Here is a 21,893-nt window from a genome sequence, read left to right on the forward strand (position 1 = left end):
TGGGGCATTTCATTTAAACTTTTATATGTCGACCTTTTTAACTCTAGGCCTTTATTTAACTATAGTGTCTCTGCTAACTTTTTGTTTCGAGGAGGCAAAATTCATGGAACATAAAATTCGCCATCTTAATCATTTCAAAGTATACGGTTCAGTGGCTTTTGGTATACTCACAATGTTGTATAGCCATCACCCTATCTAATTCCAGAATATTTTCATCCCCCCAAAGCAAAACCCCATACCCATTAGGGAATCAATCAGTCTCTAGTCCCTCCTCCCCTCCCAGCCCCTGAAAGTTTCTAAGGCACTTTCTGACTCTGTGAATTTGTCTATTCTGAACATTTTATATAAATGGAATAACATAATACATGGTCTTTGCATCTGGCTTCTTAATGTGTTTTCAAGGTTTGTCCTTGGTGTAGTATGCACTGGAACTTCATTATTTATGGCCAAACAATATTTCACTGTATGCATATTCCATTCATTGTTTACCATTCACCCATTGATGTTAGGGTCATTTCTACCTTTTAGTTATTGGAAATAGTGCTCATTTGAACATTCATGTGCAAATTTTTGGGTGGACATGTTTTCGTTTCTCTTAGTTATATAACTTGGAATAGAATTGGTAAATTATATGGTAACTCTAAGTTTAACTTATGTATTTTGTATGTTGCTGAGAATCAAACCCAGAACTGTACCAGTGCTAGGCAGGCATTCTAACGCTCAAGTACCTCTCCAGCCCTATGTTTAACTTTTTCAGGAGCAGCCAAACTATTTGCCACAGTGGCTATGCCAATTTACATTCCACCAGTGATGTGTGAGAGGTCTGGTTTCTCCACATCCTCCCTAACACTTGTTATTTACCTTTTTTTATAGCCTTTCTACTGGGTGTGGAGTGGTATCTGTGGTTTTGATTTGCATTTCCCTGATGACTAATGCTGTTGAGCATCTTTTCATGTTCTTGTTGCTCATTTGTGTATCTTCTTTGGAGAGAGATTTATTCAAGTCTTCTGACCCTTTTTAAAATTGGATTGCTTTGTTGTTGTTGTTGAGTTGTAAGAGTTTTTATCAGATAAATGATTTGCAAATATTTTTCCCATTCTTTTTTTTTTAAAGATAGAGAGGAGAGGAGAGAGAGAGAAGAGAGAGAGAGAATTTTTTAATATTTATTTTTCAGTTTTCGGTGGACACAACGTCTTTATTTATTTTTATGTGGTGCTGAGGATCGAACCCAGCGCCCCACGCATGCCAGGCGAGTGTGTTACCTCTTGAGCCACATCCCCAGCCCATTTTTCCCATTCTTTAGGTTGTCTTTTCACTTGGATGATAATGACCTTTGTAGAACAAAGTTTTTTAATGCTGAAGAAGTCCAGTTTTTTATAGTTGTCATTTATACTTTTGGTATCATATTTAATAAATCATTGCCTAACCCAAAGTCACAAAGATTTATTTCTATATGCTTTTTGTTTTCTTCCCAGTACTGAGGATTGAATTCAGAGGTGCTGTATCACTGAACTATCTCCCGAACCCTTTTTTAATTTTATTTTGAGACAGGATCTAGCTAATTTATTGAATTTGCCATCCTCCTGCCTCAGCCTCCCAATCACTGGGATTACCGGCTTGCACCACCTTGCGGTTCTCCTGTGTTTCCTTTCAATGGTTTTAGCTCTTATATTTAGGTCTTTGATTCATTTTGAGTTAATTATTGTATATGATATGAGGTAATTCATTCTTTTGCACAGGGTTGTCCTGTCATCCAAGCATTATTTGTTGAAAGAACTCTTCTTTCCCCATTGTTTGAACTTGGCATTCTTGTCAAAGTCAGTTGGCCATAGGTATAAGGGATTTCATTCTGGACTTTCTGTTCCGTTGACCTATGTATCTGTCTTTATGCATACCAAATGTGAGTCTTTTATAACTTTGTTCAGCTATACATACATATGTTGAGGGGTACCAGGGATTGAATGCAGGGCCTCACATGAGGCAAGTACTCTACCAATGAGCTACATCTACAGCTCAATATTATTTTTTGGTAGGTTTTAGTATACAAGCTTTTTTAATGCCTTTGTTAAACTTATTCCTAAGTATTTTATTTTATTTTATTTGGTGCTACTGTAAATGGAATAATTTTCTTAATTTTGATTGGTACCCTTTTATAAATCCTTTTAGTTAATAAATAATTATTACTTAACCAATCTTTATTGAATGGCTATGAAGACCCAAATACTGATCTAGGTGATGGGGGAATAGTCAGGAAAGAAAACCAGAATAATCATCACATCTTACTCTAGAGTCCTTTACAAAGGGCAGTAAATAAGCTCCTCCTGCAGCTCTTGTGGATTATTTTTTGGTAGGTTTTAGTGAACTGTGCTCGAGTCTTGCTTTCCTGTGGAGGACTTTTCCAAGACTTGCTTTCACTGTTGTCTTCTTCTTTGTGCCCTACTATGAGGACACATCCCATTTCTTGATCACTCTGTGGGTATTTAAGAGCCTTCTCCTGCCCTGGTTCTTTTCTAGTTCTCTGTAGCACATAGGTTCAAGGGTGTGTTTTTGTTTTTATTTTTGTTTTTTGAACTAGGGAGGGGGAAAAAAGAACAATGTCTTGCTTTCGGCAGAAAAATTGACTTTAAATGATCAAGTTATCTGTAGGTTTTCATCTCTCCCCAAATCACTTACTTTCTGGTTTAAAAAAAAAAAAACTATTTTAAGAAAATATTACTTCTGGCCTCCCTCTAACTGCCATCCTACCCATGCGCCTAATCTCAGCTGGTCTACCAGAGACCCCCTGAGCGCCAACCCTAGTCCCCCCACGCAGCCCCATTTCTGCTCCAACAAGATGAAAGAAACTATCATGAACCAGGAAAAACTCACCAAACTGCAGGCACAAGTGCGCATTGGTGGGAAAGGAACTGCTCGCAGAAAGAAGGTGGTTCATAGAACCGCTACAGCAGATGATAAAAGACTTCAATTCTCCTTAAAGAAGTCAGGGGTAAACAATGTCTCTGGTATTGAAGAGGTGAATATGTTTACAAACCAAGGAACAGTGATCCACTTTAACAACCCTGAAGTTCAGGTGTCTCTGGCCACAAACACTTTCACCATTACAGGCCATGCTGGGTCAAAGCAAATACAGAAATACTACCCAGCATCTTAAACCAACTTGGTGCAGACCATCTGACTAGTTGAAGGAGACTGGCTGAGCTCTGCTCAAACAATCTGTGGATGGAAAAGCACCACTTACTGCTGAAGAGGATGATGATGATGAAGTTCCAGATCTTGTGGAAAATTTTGTTGAGGCTTCTAAGAATGAGACAAACTAAACTGATCAACTTCTGAAGAAGATAAACTTGAATAACTTACTGGGAGCTGCTATTTTATATTATGACTGCTTTTTTAAATTGTTTTGTTTATGGATCTGATAAAATCTAGATCTCTAATATTTTTAAGCCCAAGCCTCTTGGACACAGCAGCTCTTTTTGGTTCTTGCTTATACACAATTTATTCTTTGCAGCTAATTAAGCTGAAGAAGCCTGGGAATAAAGTTTGAACCAAAGTTGAATAAAGTTCTTTGCCTAGTAAAAAATAAGTAAATAAATAGTGCTCTAACAAACTCTAAAAATATAAAAACCTAAAACTTTAAGTGACCTGAGGTTTACATGTTGGAATGTAAGCTCCTAAATTCTTTATTTTTAAAGTCCCAAAGTATATCGGCCTAGTATGAACAATCAAGGGTCAACTTCCCACGCCAGCTGCGCCCTCCAGCAGTCATTGCTCTGGGCACTGGGAGCATTCCTGCACTAGTCCAACCTGCCTGCTTGCCTGGGAGCCTGGTGGCTCTTCTCTTCACTACTATGGACCTGTGATGTTCGCTTGTACCATGAGCAGAATGCAACAAGCCCTACCTGTGTCCTAAGGCATCATCCTTCTTTCTCCAGCCTGTTAGGCTCATACCCATGCTGTGGAGCCTTCTTTGGCTCTGCATCCCCTGTAGCCACTGCTTACTTCTCTGCAGTGAAGTGGCCTGCTATGGCTGTCCACCGCTGACTCCCAGCCCACTTCTGACCACGTCAACAAAAAACTGGGGCTTTTTAGGGTCCTGCAGGGTCTCCATGTGCCCAAGCCAATGTCCCTATCTCTGTCCTCAGCAGGCTGCTAAAGCCAGAGCCTGTGTCTCTAACAGGCTTCACACGCTCTATGGTACTCTGGGCTTTGAAGCCAAACTCTTACTAATACCTGCAACCATGAACAAATCAGTTAGCCTCTCCGGGCCTCTGTCTCCTCATTTAGAAAATGGGCTGCTGATGTCCACGCCATTCAGTTGTTACAGGATAAAATCAGTCAATGAAGGCAGGGTGTCAAGCACAGAAAACAACACATAACAATACTCAGCAGCTCACCCCTTCTAGAAGCACCCTCCTCATGCAGCTGCAGGATGCCATGTCACTTGGGCTCTCCCTGCCTCACCTGTCTCCCCTGTGGATCTCCTGCCCCTGTGGATCCTTCCCCGACACAGCCCTGGGCATGCTCCTGGGTCTCCCGCTTTGGGATCTCAAGCAGCCACACTCAGCACTCTGATGACAGTGCCCATTACTGCCCCCCATGCATTCCAGACCTGCTCTGCAACAGCCTCCAAAGCTTCTGCACATGGGGTCTAAGAAGCTAATCTCTTAGCCTCACCTGCAAAGCTGCCAGTACCCCTCCACCATGTTCCATTTCCCTGTGCATCTCCGGCAGAATTTCCCAACTGCTTCTCCAGTGTTCTCATTAACGTAAATAGCCTCCTTGTCAATTACTTGCTCAGCCAAAACTCAAGAGTCAACCTCCAGTTCTTCTCTTTCTTTATCAGCTACCCCTAGAATACATCTTCATCTGCCCACTTCCTCCATCCAATCCCCTGCTGACCATTGCTTCCTGCTTGCCCTGGCCTCCCTACCTCTACCTCTAGCAGCTAGTCACTCCCCACACAGTAGCTGATAATATTTTAAAATACAATTCATATGACCATAAACCCCTGATAACTACTCCTTAACCTTCACAACTTAAAGCAAAACCCTAATCTCTTAGCCTAACCTGCAAAGCTTCCAGTACCCCTCCACCATGTTCCATTTTCTCTGTCCTATCATAGTGACCTCCTTTCAGCTCCCTGAATATGTTCAATTTTACCCAACCCAGGGATTTTGTATCTGCTGCTCTCCTCTGGAAATGCTTACTCTCCCCAATGATTCCCATGATTGAAGTTCAGACATGGTCTCCTCGAGAGGTCTCATCTGAACATCTGTGGTAGAGATCCTCCTTGCCCCACTAATGCTCCCACTGCATGTTGTTTCTATGAAAACATAGAGGTTAGAGATGAGAATGAGAGGAAATCAAAATTTGCTAAGATTCTTATTTTTACCTTGACAGGGCAAGGTAAAAGATCATGTTTGATTCTTAACCCTGCTACAAAAGTACCAAATCAAATGCCTATGTATAATCTAGTGATAACCAAAATTCAAAACAAGATGCTGACCTTCCACATCACTAGAGGAAAATAAGGATGAAGAAAAATTGATCAACATAACAAAAGAAAAGAAATGAAAGAAATAAAGACAATTTTGAATAGGTCCACAAAAAAATCCTAAATAAAACATTAGGAGGTGGAATTCATTGGATTATTCAAAAAATGATACTCCTCTTCAAGAATGGAGGCTTAGCCTCAGCAAAAAGCAAGGCGCTAAAGCCCTTTCCTGCTCAGCCCGGTGCTGCCACATCAGCTCCCTGCTTCCTGCCCCCACAGCACTCACCAGCACCACCTTTTCTTTCATGCTCTCTGGAGCCTTGTTGCATGGTCTGTGATAGGTACACCATAGATGTTGACAAAATTGATTAGTGCCATTGAAATTGTCTGTAATCAACACATGACCAGATGCTGTTCATGCTACAGAGGACATAGGATCAGTAGATTCAGGAATATTTTCCAAGACTGGCTCCAAATTAAGTCCTGACATAGGCTGATCTCCTTACTTATGCACAATTAGAATCTGGGTCTTTGTTGTTAGGTTGAGATGAGAGCAAACCAAACATCTTGTGGGTGTTAGCAGCTCTGACCTTTGGTGACTTTTTAGAATTCAAAGATGGGGACACATTCTCCAGTCTTGTCACAGAGACCAATGCACATTCCCACAATGGCTTCTGGGATGGGCTTGTTCTGTGTGAGTTTTACCCTGTACAGAGACTCCTAAACGAGGTCTTTGCCAGAAAGGGCAGTGTCAGCAGGTGGCCTGCCATGGTTGAGGCACAGCAAACCCTTCCTTCTGTGCCTGTGGGGAGGGATTCCTTTCTCTGGGCCTCATGCTCAGCACATCCAGGCATCCAGCTGCCCGCCTCTTACACAGCTGAAGTTCCACCTTAGTTCCATTAGCATCTTTCCACCTTGGGAATCGCACCCTGCGGCTGCGGTCAAGCCTCTCCAACATGCACCACTTGTACTTCTTACCTCATTTGAGCATCAACCTCAGAATTTGGTGCTCAGGTGGCAGCTTTAGCCTCCTAGGATATGCAGTGAATAAGGTGATGGGATGAAGAGCAAAACATGAAGCCAGGGGACTCAGATAAAAATGAAGTAGCCTTTTCCTGGACTGTTGTGTGAGCCCAGCACTTTTTTATTTTTTTTTTTTTAAGTACCGGGATTGAACTCAGGAGTACTTGGCCACTGAGCCACATCCCCAGCCCTGTTTTGTATTTTATTTAGGGACAGGGTCTCACTGAGTTGCTTAGCACCTCACTGTTGCTGAGGCTGGCTTTGAACCTGCAAACCCCCTGTCCCAGCTTCTTGAGCCACTGGGATTACAGGCATGTACCACCACACTGGCAAGCCCAGCACTTTTTTTTTTTTTTTTTAAGTTTTGAAAAGTTTAGTTTTTTAAATTTATTTATTTATTCTAATTTGTTATATATGATAGCAGAATGCATTTCAATTCATAGTACACATATAGAGCACAATTTTTCATGTCTCTGGTTGTACACAAAGTAAAGTCACACCATTTGTGTCTTCATCCATGTACTTAGGGTAATGATGTCCATCTCGTTCCACCATCTTTCCTACCCCCTTACCCCCTCCCTTCCCCTCCCTCCCCTTTGCCCTATCTGAAGTTCCTCCATTCCTCCCATGCTCCTCCCCAGATCTCATTATGGATCAGCATCCTCATATCAGAGAAAACATTTGGCATTTTGCAGGGGGGGGGGGGGATTGGCTTACTTCATTTAGCATTATCTTCTCCAACTCCATACATTTACCTGCAAATACCATGATTTTATTCTCTTAATGCTGAGTAATATTCCACTGTGTTTATATACCACATTTTTTTTATCCATTCATCTACTGAAGAGTATTTAGGTTGGTTCCACAGTTTAGCTATTGTGAATTGTGCTGCTCTAAACATTGATGTGGCTGTGTCCCTATAGTATGCTGTTTTTAAGTCCTTTGGGTATAAACTGAGGAGAGGGATAGCTGGGTCAAATGGTGGTTCCATTCCAAGTTTTCCAAGGAATCTTCATACTGTTTTCCATATTGGTTGCACCAATTTGCAGTCCTAACAGCAATGTATGAGTGTGCCTTTTTCCTCACTTCCTCCCCAACACTTACTGTTATTTTTCTTTATAATAGCTGCCATTCTGACTGGAGTGAGATGAAATCTTAGAGTAGTTTTGATTTGCATTTCTCTAATTACGAGAAATGTTGAACATTTTTTTATATATTTGGTTGATTGATTATATATTGCCTTCTGAAAACTGTTCAGTTCCTTGACCCATTTATAGATTGGGTTATTTTTTTTTTGGTGTTAAGATTTTTGAGTTCTTTATATATCTTAGAGATTAGTGCTCTATCTGATGTGCATGTGGTAAAAATTTGCTCCCATTCTGTAGGCTCTCTGTTCACCTCGCTGATTGTTTCTTTTGCTAAGAAGCTTTTCAGTTGGAATCCATTCCATTTATTGATTCTTGATTTTATTTCTTGCACTCTAGGAGTCTTGTTAAGGAAATTGGAGCTAATCTGACATGATGAAGACTGGGGCCTACTTTTTCTTCTATTAGGTGCAGGGTCTCTGGTTTAATTCCTAGGTCCTTGATCCATGTTGAGTTGAGTTTTGTGCATGATGAAAGAGATAGGCAGCCCAGCACTTTTGAGGTCAACCTGTAATAAACCCTCTCCCTGTTGTCTCTGCAGTGTCAAATCAGGAGGCTCTGTGTGTCCTAAGCGGCATTCTGATGAATGGTTGAGGACATTCTGCCATGTGCCAGAGCCATACAGATATTCAGAGGGCACAGAGAGTCCTGAGATGCAGTTCTGTTTGGGGGAACCAATAATTGCATACACAAGGCCCCCTAGCATCAATGACTCAGAAGTGACCCTGAGTTCAGCAGAGCAGGTGACCCCCAGCTGAAGGAAAAAGGGCTTTAGGAATGGGTACACTGTAAGGCCTGCCACATTTCAGAATTTCCCTGTGTTCATTTGTTCTTTTTTACCTCAGTAAAACAGAAAATAGGTATCCATAATAACTCATTAATGTGCACATAGGGCCTAGTTCCTCTCTTCACCCAAACACTGATTATAAATGCCCTCCCTGTAGGTTACTTTGTCCACCCTAGGAGATGGCCCTAGGTAAAATGAAATGTCATGCAGTACCCATGGGTCACCTGCTTCCTACCACCTGGGGGTAGGAAACCTCAGGACTGGCTTTGCTCACCAGACAGTAGATGGACCACAGATGGAGGTCCCCCATGAAACAGCAAGCCTTCCACATCTGATTGGAGGGCAAATAAGGGAGGGGAGTGTCGGGCTGAGATTTGGGCCTCAGTGACAACCTTCCCCAACTCTCCTCCTCTGGGCGCAAGTCTAGGGCTGCCCCCAGGGGCTTCCTTGAATGCAGAGCAGAGATGAGGGGTTTCCTGGGAGATGACCTGAGGAAGGGCTGGCTACCAGAGTGAAGACATTCTTGTGCCCAGGGATGATTTGGTCATAGGCAGGTAAGGCTGTAGAGGAAGGAGAAATCAGGACATCAGTCTAAAAAGATCTTTAGAAATGGTGATAGTGCCAGAAAACACCATCTAGCAACTTGGGTTACAGGATGCTCAGGGTGAAAACGTACTGTAAGAATCAAGTGCTTGTGTGCCCTGAAAGTTCACTAAGGTATTATTCCACTGTGCCCATGAACCTGGTCCCAGAGTCAGTTTACTCTGAGGTCACACCCAAGAGGCTACATCAGAGGTGACAAGATAGCCTACTGAAGGGCATTTAGAATCAACCCTTGGGTGATGAGGGGAACTGGGCCCTATGTGCCCATTATTACTCTGTTGTGGTTTCATGATTGGTATACAATAAGAAGGAGGAGAGGGAGGCAGGGAGGACTCCTTCACAGCTAGTGTTCTTCATGAGGCAGGGTGATCCCCAACTTGAAGCGTGCTCATCAGTTTGCACACCTCAATCTGGAAGGGTGACCAATGACCAGGTTTTCCACCAGTTCTGGGATCCAGCTCCTGGAGTTTAGGAGCCCAGGAGGATTGTCAGGATCAGCGGCCCCATTGGTATTAATGGTGTCAGGGTGTGAACTGATCTGAATGGTGTGACCTTTCATGCCCTGGTCATCTGGTGAGCGGGGCCTGTGAGAGCAAGATCACTGCTGGCCTTGGTGCCCGGCATAATGCAGCAAACACCCAGGCGTGGTGCCCGGAAGAGCAGCACCATGCTCATTTCTTCACAGGAATCCCAAGAACCTGTTTTTAGAGCAAGGTACCTCCCTTCGTAGTTATTCATTTCAACCTCCCTTAAAATCTCTGCAACTCAATCACTTAAAAAAAGAAAAAAGGCAGGGAGCTGGGTTTTAATGGTATGCTGAGTAAAAAGTACTTGAAAATCTCAGCTAAGACCTGGGGTTTATTAAGTAATTAAGTGATCTGAATCATATGCTAGCTGGAATAATCTCACCTCGTGTCAGATTGAACTTGGCTTATGTAATTACTTTTAAAACCATTTTCTAAGACTAAGATTAGTCATCCCTTATCCTCTTTAGTTCCTAGACCAAAGGAAGGGTGTTCCTTCTCCCAGGATCACTTTCCTCCAGGAGACAATTAAAGAATGGAAGTGAGTGCAGATCCCGCTTCACAGCTGGGCTGCATGTGCAATTAGCTTTTCATTCATTCTTGCATTCAGCACAGTTGATTGAACTTTTCTTAGTATCAGATATGGTAATGCCAGAACTGTGCCCCTCCAGAGCAAGACATATTTAGTCCTTGCCTATTCAGGGTTGGGGGCAGTTTCCATGCAGAGAGCCCACAAGGCCACAGAAACAGGGAGCTGGCCGCAGTGAGGTTGGAGCAGGAATGCTTTAGACAGCTTTCCCACACTATGACAAAATACCTGAGACAAACAACTTAAAAGGAAAACATGCTTGTTTGGGCTCATGGTTTCAGTGGTCCAAGGTTTCGGTGGTCCATAGTCATTGGCTCCATTGTTTCTGGGCCTGTGTTGACACAGAACATCATGGTGGGGAGCATGTGGTGAAACAGAGCTGCTCACCTCATGGTGGCCAGGGAACAGAGATAGACTGAGAGCAAGGGACTGGAGACAAAATATACCTTTCAAGGACATGCCCCTAATGACTTATTTCCTCCAACTAGGTCCCTCCTCCTAGTGATTCCAATACCTCCCGATAGTCCACTTTGCTATGAATCCCATCAATGGATGAATGCATTCATGAGGCCAGAGCCCTCACGATCCCATCATCTCCCAAAGGCCCCCCCTCTGAATACTGTTGCACTGGGGACCAGGACTTCAACACATGAGCTTTTGAGGGACATTTAAGATTCAAACCAGAACAAGGGGTAGGGGGTCTCATTCTGCAGAAATATCTTTCAGAGAAGCTTGGCTGCATTTTTAAGAATTTCCATCCAGAATGCTGAAGATTTTCCATTTGGGTACTGAGTGCAGGGACTTTCCATTCCCTGGGAACATGTATGCTTCATCTTATTACATCAGGTTGGACAAACCTGGACCAGGATCTTCTTACCTCCAATGTCCACAACTCTCCCTTAGTGCTGGGCCCCTTCCGTTAGATGAGGCTGGCTGTGCAGGAGGTGATGACCCAGGCTTCCCCCACTCACCTCAGAGCCTCATTTGTGGTCACACCTGGGCCACAAGGCATAGCCTGTGCACCTGCATGGTCAGGCCCACCTGGCTGCCTGGGTGTGCATCCCACTTGATACCCTTAGGCAAAGGAAGGGCCCTGCACCCCCTCATGACCTGGGGCTTCTGTGGGCACTCTGATGCCTATGAAGCATGGGTCCTCCCCTACACAGCAGGAATTGAACTTGGCTTTGTGGAGCACAGGGGTGTCTTTGCTTGGTGCTTCTCTCATTCATTCAGCACTCACATAATTACTGTGTGCCAGATCTTCTGGGTAGGCAGGAGAGTAAGCTCTGCTTTCTCATTCTTGGCCTTGACCCTCCAATGCTGAGGGTCGGGCCTGTTTTACCAGGGGTATGGTTGCTCTCTGTGCAGGGCTCCAACCTCACTGACATAGTCCAGGTCTCCCTTTTTTTTTTTTTTTTTTTTTTAGTTGTAGATGGACACAATACCTTTATTTTATTTATTTATTTTTATGTGGTGCTGAGGATTGAACCCAGGTTCTCGCATGAGCGAGGCAAGCGCTCTACCACTGAGCTACAACCCCACTCCACCCCACCCATGGCTTCCCTTTATAACCAAGTGCCACTTCAGGAGCTTGGGTATCTCCCACCATTTCCCCCTGGGAGGGGAACTGTGGGGCATCAGCATTCAAATGGAGGAAATAATCCAGCGTGCTTCACAATCCTCTTTCTATAATCAACATCATGTATCTTACTTCATGACTCCAAAGGGTTTTAGTTTTAATACTTGGGATTCACACAGTAATAAATAGACTGTCTGAGACAATTGATGGCACGCTTTAAAATTCTGTGTCATTCTCTCGAATGCTGAGAATTCACTTTCTGATTAAAATTTCTTCTTTCTCATTTCTTTCCACTGTTTCCAAAAGAGTGACCCACGTGTGCTGTTTTTCTCAGTGTCACCAGCCTTATTTCTAGATGCCCACCAATCTAGGGAAGAAGTCAGATTTATCAAAAGAATGAGAGGGGATTAGGATGATCGTTTGTGTTTGTGTTCTCACTGGACACTGGTCCTAGTTGATCTCATTATTAAAAATCAGTGTAGAATTGTGGGCTCCTAAACAGTAATAAATTATAATAAGGAGTTATAAGGTTTCCAAAAATGTTCAAACGAAATATTGCTACCATGTCTGGGATTTGCTTTAAAATATACCTGGGAGTATGGCGTGGAAGATCAGGGAGGGGTGGCAAAGCACGACTGGCAAAATATGGATGGTTTTGGGGGCCAGGGATGTACATTGTGCTATTTCCTCTATTTTGTATATATTTGAAAATTTCCATGATGACAAGTTGTTTTAAAAATATGAGGATTATCTCTTCCAAAAAGGTCAGAATGAAGAACTGTTAGAGAGATTTAGGTGGCCCAATTGAAAAACCATAAAGATTAGTTGTTTTATGTTTAGTTGCTAGGGAAAAAATGCTCAGTGCACCATGGAAAACTAGTTTATTTCTTTATATTTTTTTAATACTTGAGCTTTTTTTTTTCCCTTTAATCTCCAGTTAGCCAGTCTGACATATATCTATAAATATAGAAGGGTGCATATATGTGGACATGTATGTATGTATATCTGTGTATGCACATGTGTTTGTGGTATTTGTGTGTGTGTGAGCGCACGCGTGCATGTCCATGTATATAGGGGTGTACACATTTGCTTGCTTTTAAAGACCCACCACAGCATACAAGTCAAGCCACCTGTTCATCATATTCATATCTGGCTTCTTTCCAGCAGTAGCCCTGGACAGGGCATTTCCATGCTCTGAGCCTTAGGCTCCTCCTCTGCACAGGTTGTTGAAAGATTAAATGAATCAGTGCCCGCAAAGTGCTTAGCATCATGATTAATGTGACTCCTCCATAATGTGCTTTTATCCTTGTTTTATGGAAGAGAAAACTGAGTTCAAGCTATATCCACAAGCCCAACTGGACTCACCTTTGTGTAAGCGAAGAGCCTAGACTCAGGGCCTGGCCTCTGGCCCAGGGCCACCCTCCTCACAGCCCAGCATGGTGCATTCTCTCAGGTCCATCCAGGGGGCACAGGTAGCACTTAGTTGATTTATTCTTTGTAACCATGCAGCCAATGGTTTTCACATATCTGGCTTTAGGATATTTTTGGTTGGATTTTTTTATTTCATATGTTGTCCTTAGAAGACAGAAGTCAAATGGAATATTGCTAACTAACAGATGCCTTGTCCCAGGAAGGATCTCTCCTAGGAGGCTGCCTCCCCCATAAAAGATCCAGGAGATCCAAAGGACTTCTGAGAACTTTCTGTGACCAACTGGGTATACTCTTTTATTTTTTTAACGCACTAGAACATTTGAAACACACACACACACACACACACACATATATACACCCCCACTCGAGGCCCACTGATTGTTAAAGGGTTTTCCTAGGTACTGTGTTCCTGGGTGGGAGGACTCAGTATTGTCAAGATGGCTATTCTTCATAGTCTGCCGTATTAGCACAATCTCCTTCAAAATCCAATTAAAGTAAGGGGGAAAACATCACTGTATGTTTGCTTATAAAGCTTATCTGAAAGAGTGAGCATAGAGACTAGCTAGAGAAATTCTGACAAAAAATCAGCTGCAGATATTTAAACATATCTTTAAAAACTATAATTAAAATGGTATGGAAATGTTACTAGAATATACAAGTAAGTCAAGGGAACAGTAGGACAGTCCATAAATAAGTCTATATATACTAAGTACAGCCATCCCTCTGTGTCTGTGGGAGATTGGTTCCAGGACCCCCATAGGTATCAAAATCCTTAGATGTTCAAGGCTCTTGTATAAAAATGGTGCAATATTTGTGTGTAACCTACACACATCCTCCCATAAATCATCTCTGAATGAATCATCCTCCTGTATACTTTAAATCATCTCTGAATGAATCATATTGGGTACCATTACATGGTACCTAATACAATGTAAATGCTATGGAAATGGGGGGAAATAAAAAGATTAAAAAAAATCTGTACATGGTTGTCAAATATTTTTGATCCACAGTTGGTTGAATTCATGGATTTAGAACCCACAGATACAGAGGGCTGTATAGCACTTCACATTGGTGGGGAAGGAATAAAGTGTTGAGTAAAAGCTATTGACAACTGGCTAACCATTTGGAAAGGAAATAATTATCATGATAAATGAAAACACATAAAATTAGAAACTTCTGTTTGGAAAAAATACAATGTTAAAATTAGAAAAATATTTATGAACTATTTTAGACAAACTCAAATAATTCACAGATGGCTCTTTCACTTCTGTCCCATGGATTGGCAAATTTTGGGGGGAAAATGGCCAGATAGTAAATATGTTATACTTTCTGGCCTCTGTGACAACTACTCAATGCTGCCATTGTATTGCAAAAGAAAATATGGAGCTGAATCGTGTGCTGTGTTCTAATATAGCTTTACCCCCAAAACACAGTGGGTCTGTGGTCATCATTTCTGCCCCTTGCCCTACCCTATTTACAAGTCACAGTTGAATTTAACATTGGTTCTTAGTAGTGAAGAGGCCTGTTTACTTGGGTATTATTTGAGGCATCCATCACATCCCCATTTTCCTATGCCTTCGTTCCATATTGTGTAGCATACAATTTACAAATAATCTAATATACACCATTCACATTGTAAGTTCCACGTAGCTATTCGATTCTCAGAGAATGAATTCACTGATTTTTGCCATATCCTTGAATGCATAGCCAACTTCTAGTAGAAATTCGTAACAACTGTGCTTCTGACATAAATGCTGGTTAAAATTTTTGTCAGAGAGACAACAAAGACATGTAGGAACTTCATTTGTCAATGATGTAAGCAACTTCTTCTGCTATGCTGGATAATAGTTTCCAAATATGGGAAGAATATTTCCCGTTTTTATGCCACTCACAACTCACACTCATAATGGCTGCAAACAAAACAGGCTTTTAAGTTTAAACGCCATCATTGACATTTTCTCCATCACTTTATTAAGTCTAGAAATAAATTAAGCCCTTATTTGTAGAAGTTGTCCATTTCACTGTGGGAATATTCCCACCATGGCTGATTTTAAGTGTTAAAAGATACATAGAGGTGTGTTAAAATTTTAAGGAGTTTATATGAGCAAATAGTGATTAATGGACCACGCAGCACCAAACCCCAGCTGTGAGATGCCTGTGATTAAGGGGAAACTCTCATAGGGTGAGGAAAGGAATTCTTTGATTAGTTAAAAGTTTAAAAAGGCACCTTATTTGGAAATCCTGGTAGGAAGTTCAAGACAATAAAACTAGTGCCTGTTGGCCATCCATGATTGGCTAAACTTAAGTTTCATTTTCTTTTAAATTAGCCACATTGAGGAGAGAAATCTGAACAGGTTTTGTTGTGCTCACGTAGGAACTTATGGGCTGTAGCCTCCAGTATCGGGCTCCCATTTAATATTTGAATACAAGTTGCCAAGGTGATACCATCAGAAACAGAATTGAAGGATGCACAGCTGCCACCATTGAAGAGCATTTCCACTGAATACACAGAGTAGACAAAAGCGACCTCCAAAGCCTAAATAATGATGAAATATAATAAAACAATTAGAAAGTGATGACTTTGGGGTATTCGTCCCCACCCCACACCCCCCAATACTGGGGATAGAACCCAGGGCCTCACATGTGCTAAGCAAGTGCTCTACCACTGAGCTACGCCCCCAGCCCTCTTTGTTCAACATGTGGCTGAGGCTCAGGCCTTACACAGAGCTCTGCTCCACACCCCCAGTTCATCTCTTTGTGAAAATAGAACCAGCCCCTCCAAATAGAGCCTTGTCCATACCCAAGACCATACATTCCAGTCAGGGGCTCTTGTTTCATTGGTTTATTTCTTTTCATGGCCCTCTGAGGTCTAGTGGCCATTGATTTAACTGCTTATTTAATAAATTAAACTATTTTTCTGACTAAATCTTTGCTAAACAGTAAACAGTCATCCTCTGAATTCTCAATATTTTCCCCAAATCATTTTTTTCAAAGAGAGAAATTAAAACAATAGCATAGAAAATTCTAGCCAGGCATGGTGGTACACACCTGCAATCCCAGCAATTCCAGAGGCTAAGGTGGAAGAATCACAAGTTTGAGGGCAGTCTCAGCAACTGAGCAAAGCCCTTTTGAGACCCTGTCGCAAAAGAAAAAAAAAATTGGGGTTGAGGATATGGTTCAGTGGTTAAGTGCCCCTGGGTTCAATCCTCAGTACCAAAAAAAAAAAAAAAAAATTATAAGAACCCAGGGAATACTCCACCACTGAGCCATATCCCCAGCCTTTTAGCCCTTTTTATTTTTATTTTGAGACAAGATCTTGCTAAGTTAGTGAGAGTCTCAATTGCTGAGGCTCAGCTCAAACTTGAAATCCTCCTGTCTCAGCCTTCTGAGTCACTGGAATTATAGGTATGTACCATTGTGCCTAACAGGTAGGTATTTTCTTTATGTCTAATATCTCAACATCCCCAAGGTTGATGATCACAACAGAGCTTTATACTTTGTTTTAGCCTTAATATATAAAGAGTATTTATTTGCAAATCACTAAGAATACTTAAAGATCTGTTGTGACAAACCATGCTATTAAGATAGACCTGACATGTTTATGTCTTTCCACAATGTCAGGATTTATTGAATAACAAATACACAAGCTGTATCACTTTAATCAGCTTTAATTCACTGAAAATATCCATAGGTGTTATGACTGAGGCAATCACAAGTTATTTTACTCCGTTTTATTTTTAATTACTAATATCTCTAACAATCAAGTCACACATCTTGTTTCATACCATTATATATGTGTAAGTTACAGAAAGGCTAAGAAGGCCACAGGGTTTCAGGGTCATGCACAGACCCTTGAAACAAAGGCAAAGAGCAGGTACAAATGCAAAGAGTCACTGCAGGTGGTCACATAAGGGTTTTAGCCCACCAGTTCACATGGCAGAGTAGAGGGAGTGTCCTAAGGACAGGTGCTTTCACAGTGCCAGTTGCAAGTGTCAATTCAAAATGGTCCATTTTTCACAGGAGAAATAGCATTGAACTGAAGCCCAATACAGAGTTGGAGTTGCTGTGGCAATGGTCCTGGGCAAAGGTTCTGATAAGTGACCAGGTGACAGGGTCAGTGTGTTGCTATACCGCTATCGTACGTGTCCTTCCTTTTATGTCTTTCAGAAGAGAGTTGCATCATTCAGTGGTCTGATGTGTTTGATGAGCTCAGAGTCAGGTGTGGTTTCTCTGATATTGTGTTTGATATGGCCAGGCATCTGTGTGCTTCTGATTTAATTCATTAAGCTCACAGGGGGTTAGTGCTATTTTTTTGTTAGTGCTATTAGTGTATCAGTTTTAATTTATGATTGTGCTGTGCATCTGGGTATTGTTCAGTAAGTACTGTGTGTCCAATGTCTAGTGGTCATCTATTGTCCAGTTACCACATCACTCTGCCTTCTCACTCGAATTCAAAATGCAGTAGCTCACGTCAAACTACTATTCTCTACAACATGGGGTAACTCACAGCAGGGCACGGCCTGCTCCCCATAACACCTCACTAGAAGAACAGGCAAAGAGCCATTTATACAAAATAAAAATAACCAATCAATGAAAGATATTTAATCTTTGTAATAAATCAAAGAAAATACAAATTGAAACACAGGAAGGTAGGTATCACAATAGCAGACCAACAAACAGAAGTTCTAGGATTGCAAAACAAAATCCAGAATGTGAATGGCATTCTCCCCTTGGGGCCACAGTGTGGGCCCCAATACCGCTCTATCAATTTCAGACTGGGAGACCTTGTGGCAAGGAATAACTCAATCATGAGCACGTTATGAGCCCCTGATAGGAGGCAGGTTCCTAGTGCCACCTGAACTAGGTTGTCACAGACGCTCAGGTCCTTTTTCTTACCTCTTCCCACCCTTGCACAAGTGTAGGTTTTACCATAGATTTTAGGAATGGGTTCATGGGCCCTGTGGGGAATTCCAGCCCAAGGGCCACTAGTAGAGACCTGTCCATGTGCCTTTGAGGAAAATTAAATTGGCTGTGACTTCAGGAAAAAACAGGAATTTGAAAACAATAGAATCCAGGATTTGTGAAGGCAAACTGGCTTGCCCTGGGTTAACTGGCCAACCCAAGACTCTCAGAATTCAGCAGGTACTTCTCTATGCTTCCTTTTTTTTTCCTTAAGCAACATTTTTTTTTTTTTGCAAGCAAAGCAAACAAAAATTTGCTTATCAACAGCTTTGTTTCCAAACTGCTCTGAGGAGATAATAAACCAGGATTTTGCACTGGCTTCCCACTGGCTTTTGTGTTGCACTTGGGCGCATTCCCCAGGGTCAATGCTATTAAAGCGGTTCCCACACATCTTGGCTTTCTTTGGAGCTCAGCCCGGTACACCTGACTCCTCCTGTTCACTTCCCTGGAACTCTGTCTTTGGTTCTCTCCTTCCCATGAACTTGAAAGTTGAAGCTGGGCAAGATCAAAGAGGTCCACTCAGAATGGTAGCGCTTTTGTAAGCTGTGGAGAGAGAGGCCGAGATACGTTAGGAAGACTAAACCTAAACCAGGGTCCAGTTGACCTGACTGAAAGGAGAAGTGGGCAGTGGGAAGGTGAGCAGGCTGCTGGATACACTGAAGTCACTGCTGGGGGTTTGGGGTTTGGAATGGTGATGTGGGTGAGCCCAGAACAGAGCCTCTGGCAGGTGTAGCCTGGGTTCCAACTGGTCTAGTCATGAAATTTCTCAGTCCCGATTCCTGCACATATATGGTGGGAATGATGGTATATATGTCCCTGAGTCTGCTTGAAATTCAAATATAGGAAAGCTTTATATAACAAATCCTCTCTGAAGAATTTCAGAGGTTTTAGGATTATAACCTTTGTCCATAGTGCACATGATGTCAACACCAATAAATATTTCTTGATGTTAAAGTTCTCCAGAATCAACTACATGTACCAATAATTTTACTGAGTTTTGCAACCGTGCCTCCTGCTGTTGGGTTTGAAGTCGCTGCACTCACTTGAATAGAAGACTACAGAAAACCTAGGAAAAGAGGTTCTTTTCAAACATTGCTCATGATCATTTATTATTCATACCTTGAAGCAGGCGCATTGATGATGTTTTACTCCCTAAATACCTCACTAGACTCCTGATGTGCCTCCACAGATTAGCCCAGCCCTGCCCACTCCCTACCTGGGCCTCACCTCTGGCCCCATGGGGAAGTCTGGCCCTCACTTCCTCTTCTGGGCTCTTCCACAGATACAGACTGGGCTGTGACACGGCCTCCCTTGTTCCTGCCCAGGTAGGAGCTGCAGTGGCCCAGCAGGACTGACAAGGCTCCGGCTTTGTCTCTTCACTTCCAGGTGAGGCGTGACACCTGGCCTCCTCAGTATCTAACTGCCCAAAAGGTTTGCCCAAAGACAGGGAGGAGAGAAAGCTCATCCCAGCAGACAGTGTAAGGCACAGTGTCCCATGAGCTCAGTTTCCCTGCCCAGGCCACCTGCTCTCTGTTTGGTTCAGCTTGAAACACGCCACCTCACATTTGTCCCCCTTCTCCCCCTCAGTCTCATCGCCTTGATGGCACCTCCCAATACAGCCTCAGCTTCACTTTAGACCCTCATCTTCTAGGGAACCTGGGCTAAAACACATGTTCAGGTGGCAGATTGGACAAGGGCCTTGATCATCTCTGGGAAATATTGCACAGGAATAGATATCTAAAGCATCATGGGTAGAACTGGTCCACTGTGACTCCGCCATGGCCTTTGGAAGCCCCAACAGGTCTCTGTCTCTCTCCCCTGACAGCACAGCACTGAGAACATGGTTCATAAGTAGTTGTTGAATGATTGAATGAGCAAACGTGCATGCAAGCATGAGCCTTATTTAAATCAAAAGCTCATGTAATTTTAATCAACTCTATTTTTCGCTGTGCATCCTGAGTGAAATGTTTAATAATCAGTTAAAGCGGGAAGGAATTAGCCTCTCCTGTGTGACGGATTTTCCGTTTTTCATCATAAAGTGTTCCATGATTCCTCAATTTCCATTGGTGTGGTTCTTTCATACACGTCTCTCTGCCCACAAGTGTAACTGTTCTCATTTTACTGCAAGCTTTGTTGACCTCTGCTTTATTGACATCTGTTTTGAGCTAAACTTCATTTCCAAGATAAGAGTTAGAATTTGGCAATCCATGTTCGATGATGACTCAATCTATCTTGTGCTCAATGCTAAAAGGGAAGACAAATTTGAAGCACAAACCTTCTGTGCCAGCTTTAAAGTTTTTCACTAAATTCTTATTCTGGAAAGTGTGATTATAGAGTGTCACTCCTGCTTCCTTGGATACAGCACTGAAGAACTTGGTCCCATTTTCAAATAGTCACCATGCACATGGCTGTCAGAAAGTTCCATTTTTAGCTCCATTTGCATTAATATTGTAGTTGATCACATTTCCTCTCTTTTACTCTTTATTTTTTGGGTTTTTTCTTGTTGTTGTTGTTTGTTTGTTTGTTTGTATTAGGGATCAAATCCAGGGGCATTTAGCCACTGAGCCACACCTCCAGCCCTTTTTTATTTTTTATTTTGAGACAGGTCCTTACTACATTACTGAGGCTAGCCTCCAACTTACAATCCTCCTGCCTCAGCCTCTTAATTCACTGGGTTACCACGTGCACCACCATGCCTGGCCCCTTCTACTCTTTGAAGGGATCATTGCAGAATCTTTTCCCCTCAAACTCTCCTAGTTCAAAATAAGACAGGTCCACTCTCCCATATTTAGGTGAAGTAGAAACTCAGCTGCTTCTGTGCATATGTGAGGATCACAGTATCGCTGAGTCAGTTCTGTTTCTCCTGATAGCAAATGTAACAAAAAAATGAGATTGATCTTTCCTCATATTTATTTCTTGCAAATAAAATACTTAATGTTGATGAATAAAAAATAGGCACAGGGAAGAGGAAAAGCTCTCCTGCAATGCCTTTCTTAGTGTCATCCATCAGAATTTAGGGACAAAAGTGTGCTTCAGGATTCCTGCTGCCCGTCTTGGTCATCATTCCAACAACCAGATCCACCCCAGAAAATGTGAATGCATTTAATTTTTGAACATAAGTAATACAACTTATTGTGAGAAACACATCAGATTCAAAAATATCTCTGTATTTCCATTCAGGCTTTTTTCCCTCACCCTAACATTTTACAAAGCTCTAGCGCCATGTTGTACATGGAACTTGGTATTTCTTTGGTTGCTTGGATATCAAACAATTTTAATGTCATTATAGATTCTTTTTCAAAAATAATATTAAATTTCCCTTCAATAATATTGAAAATTTCTTTTCTCTTTTTTCTTTCTTTTTTCTTTAATTCCCAGTTTGCTTATGCTTTTGGTTTTCTTTTTTTTTTAATTTTTTATTGTTGGTTGTTCAAAACATTACAAATTTCTTGATATATCATATTTCACACTTTGATTCAAGTGGGTTATGAACTCCCATTTTTACCCCCTGTACAGATTGCAGAATTACATCAGTTACACATCCATTGATTTACATATTGCCATACTAGTGTCTGTTGTGTTCTGCTGCCTTTCCTATCCTCTACTATCCCCCCTCCCCTCCCCTCCCCTCCCCTCTCCTCTTCTCTCTCTACCCCCTCTACTGTCATTCATTTCTCCCCCTTGTATTATTTTTCCCTTTCCCCTCACTTCCTCTTGTATGTACTTTTGTATAACCCTGAGAGTCTCCTTCCATTT

The 21,893-nt window shown here is 42.1% G+C and overlaps 1 protein-coding gene and 1 pseudogene across 2 annotated transcripts in view; both read left to right on the forward strand.

The window, feature by feature from the left end:
- Positions 1-21,893, forward strand: part of Pcsk6 (proprotein convertase subtilisin/kexin type 6) — a 199,942-nt gene that overhangs the window by 130,299 nt on the left and 47,750 nt on the right. The window lies entirely within an intron of this gene.
- On the forward strand, positions 12-21,449 carry LOC131423915 (transcription factor BTF3-like; annotated as a pseudogene).

This window comes from Marmota monax, unplaced genomic scaffold (assembly GCF_021218885.2).
Source record: "Marmota monax isolate L192 unplaced genomic scaffold, Marmota_monax_Labrador192_F-V1.1 WCK01_AAM20220418_F8-fsc00005, whole genome shotgun sequence".
NCBI lineage: Eukaryota > Metazoa > Chordata > Mammalia > Rodentia > Sciuridae > Marmota > Marmota monax.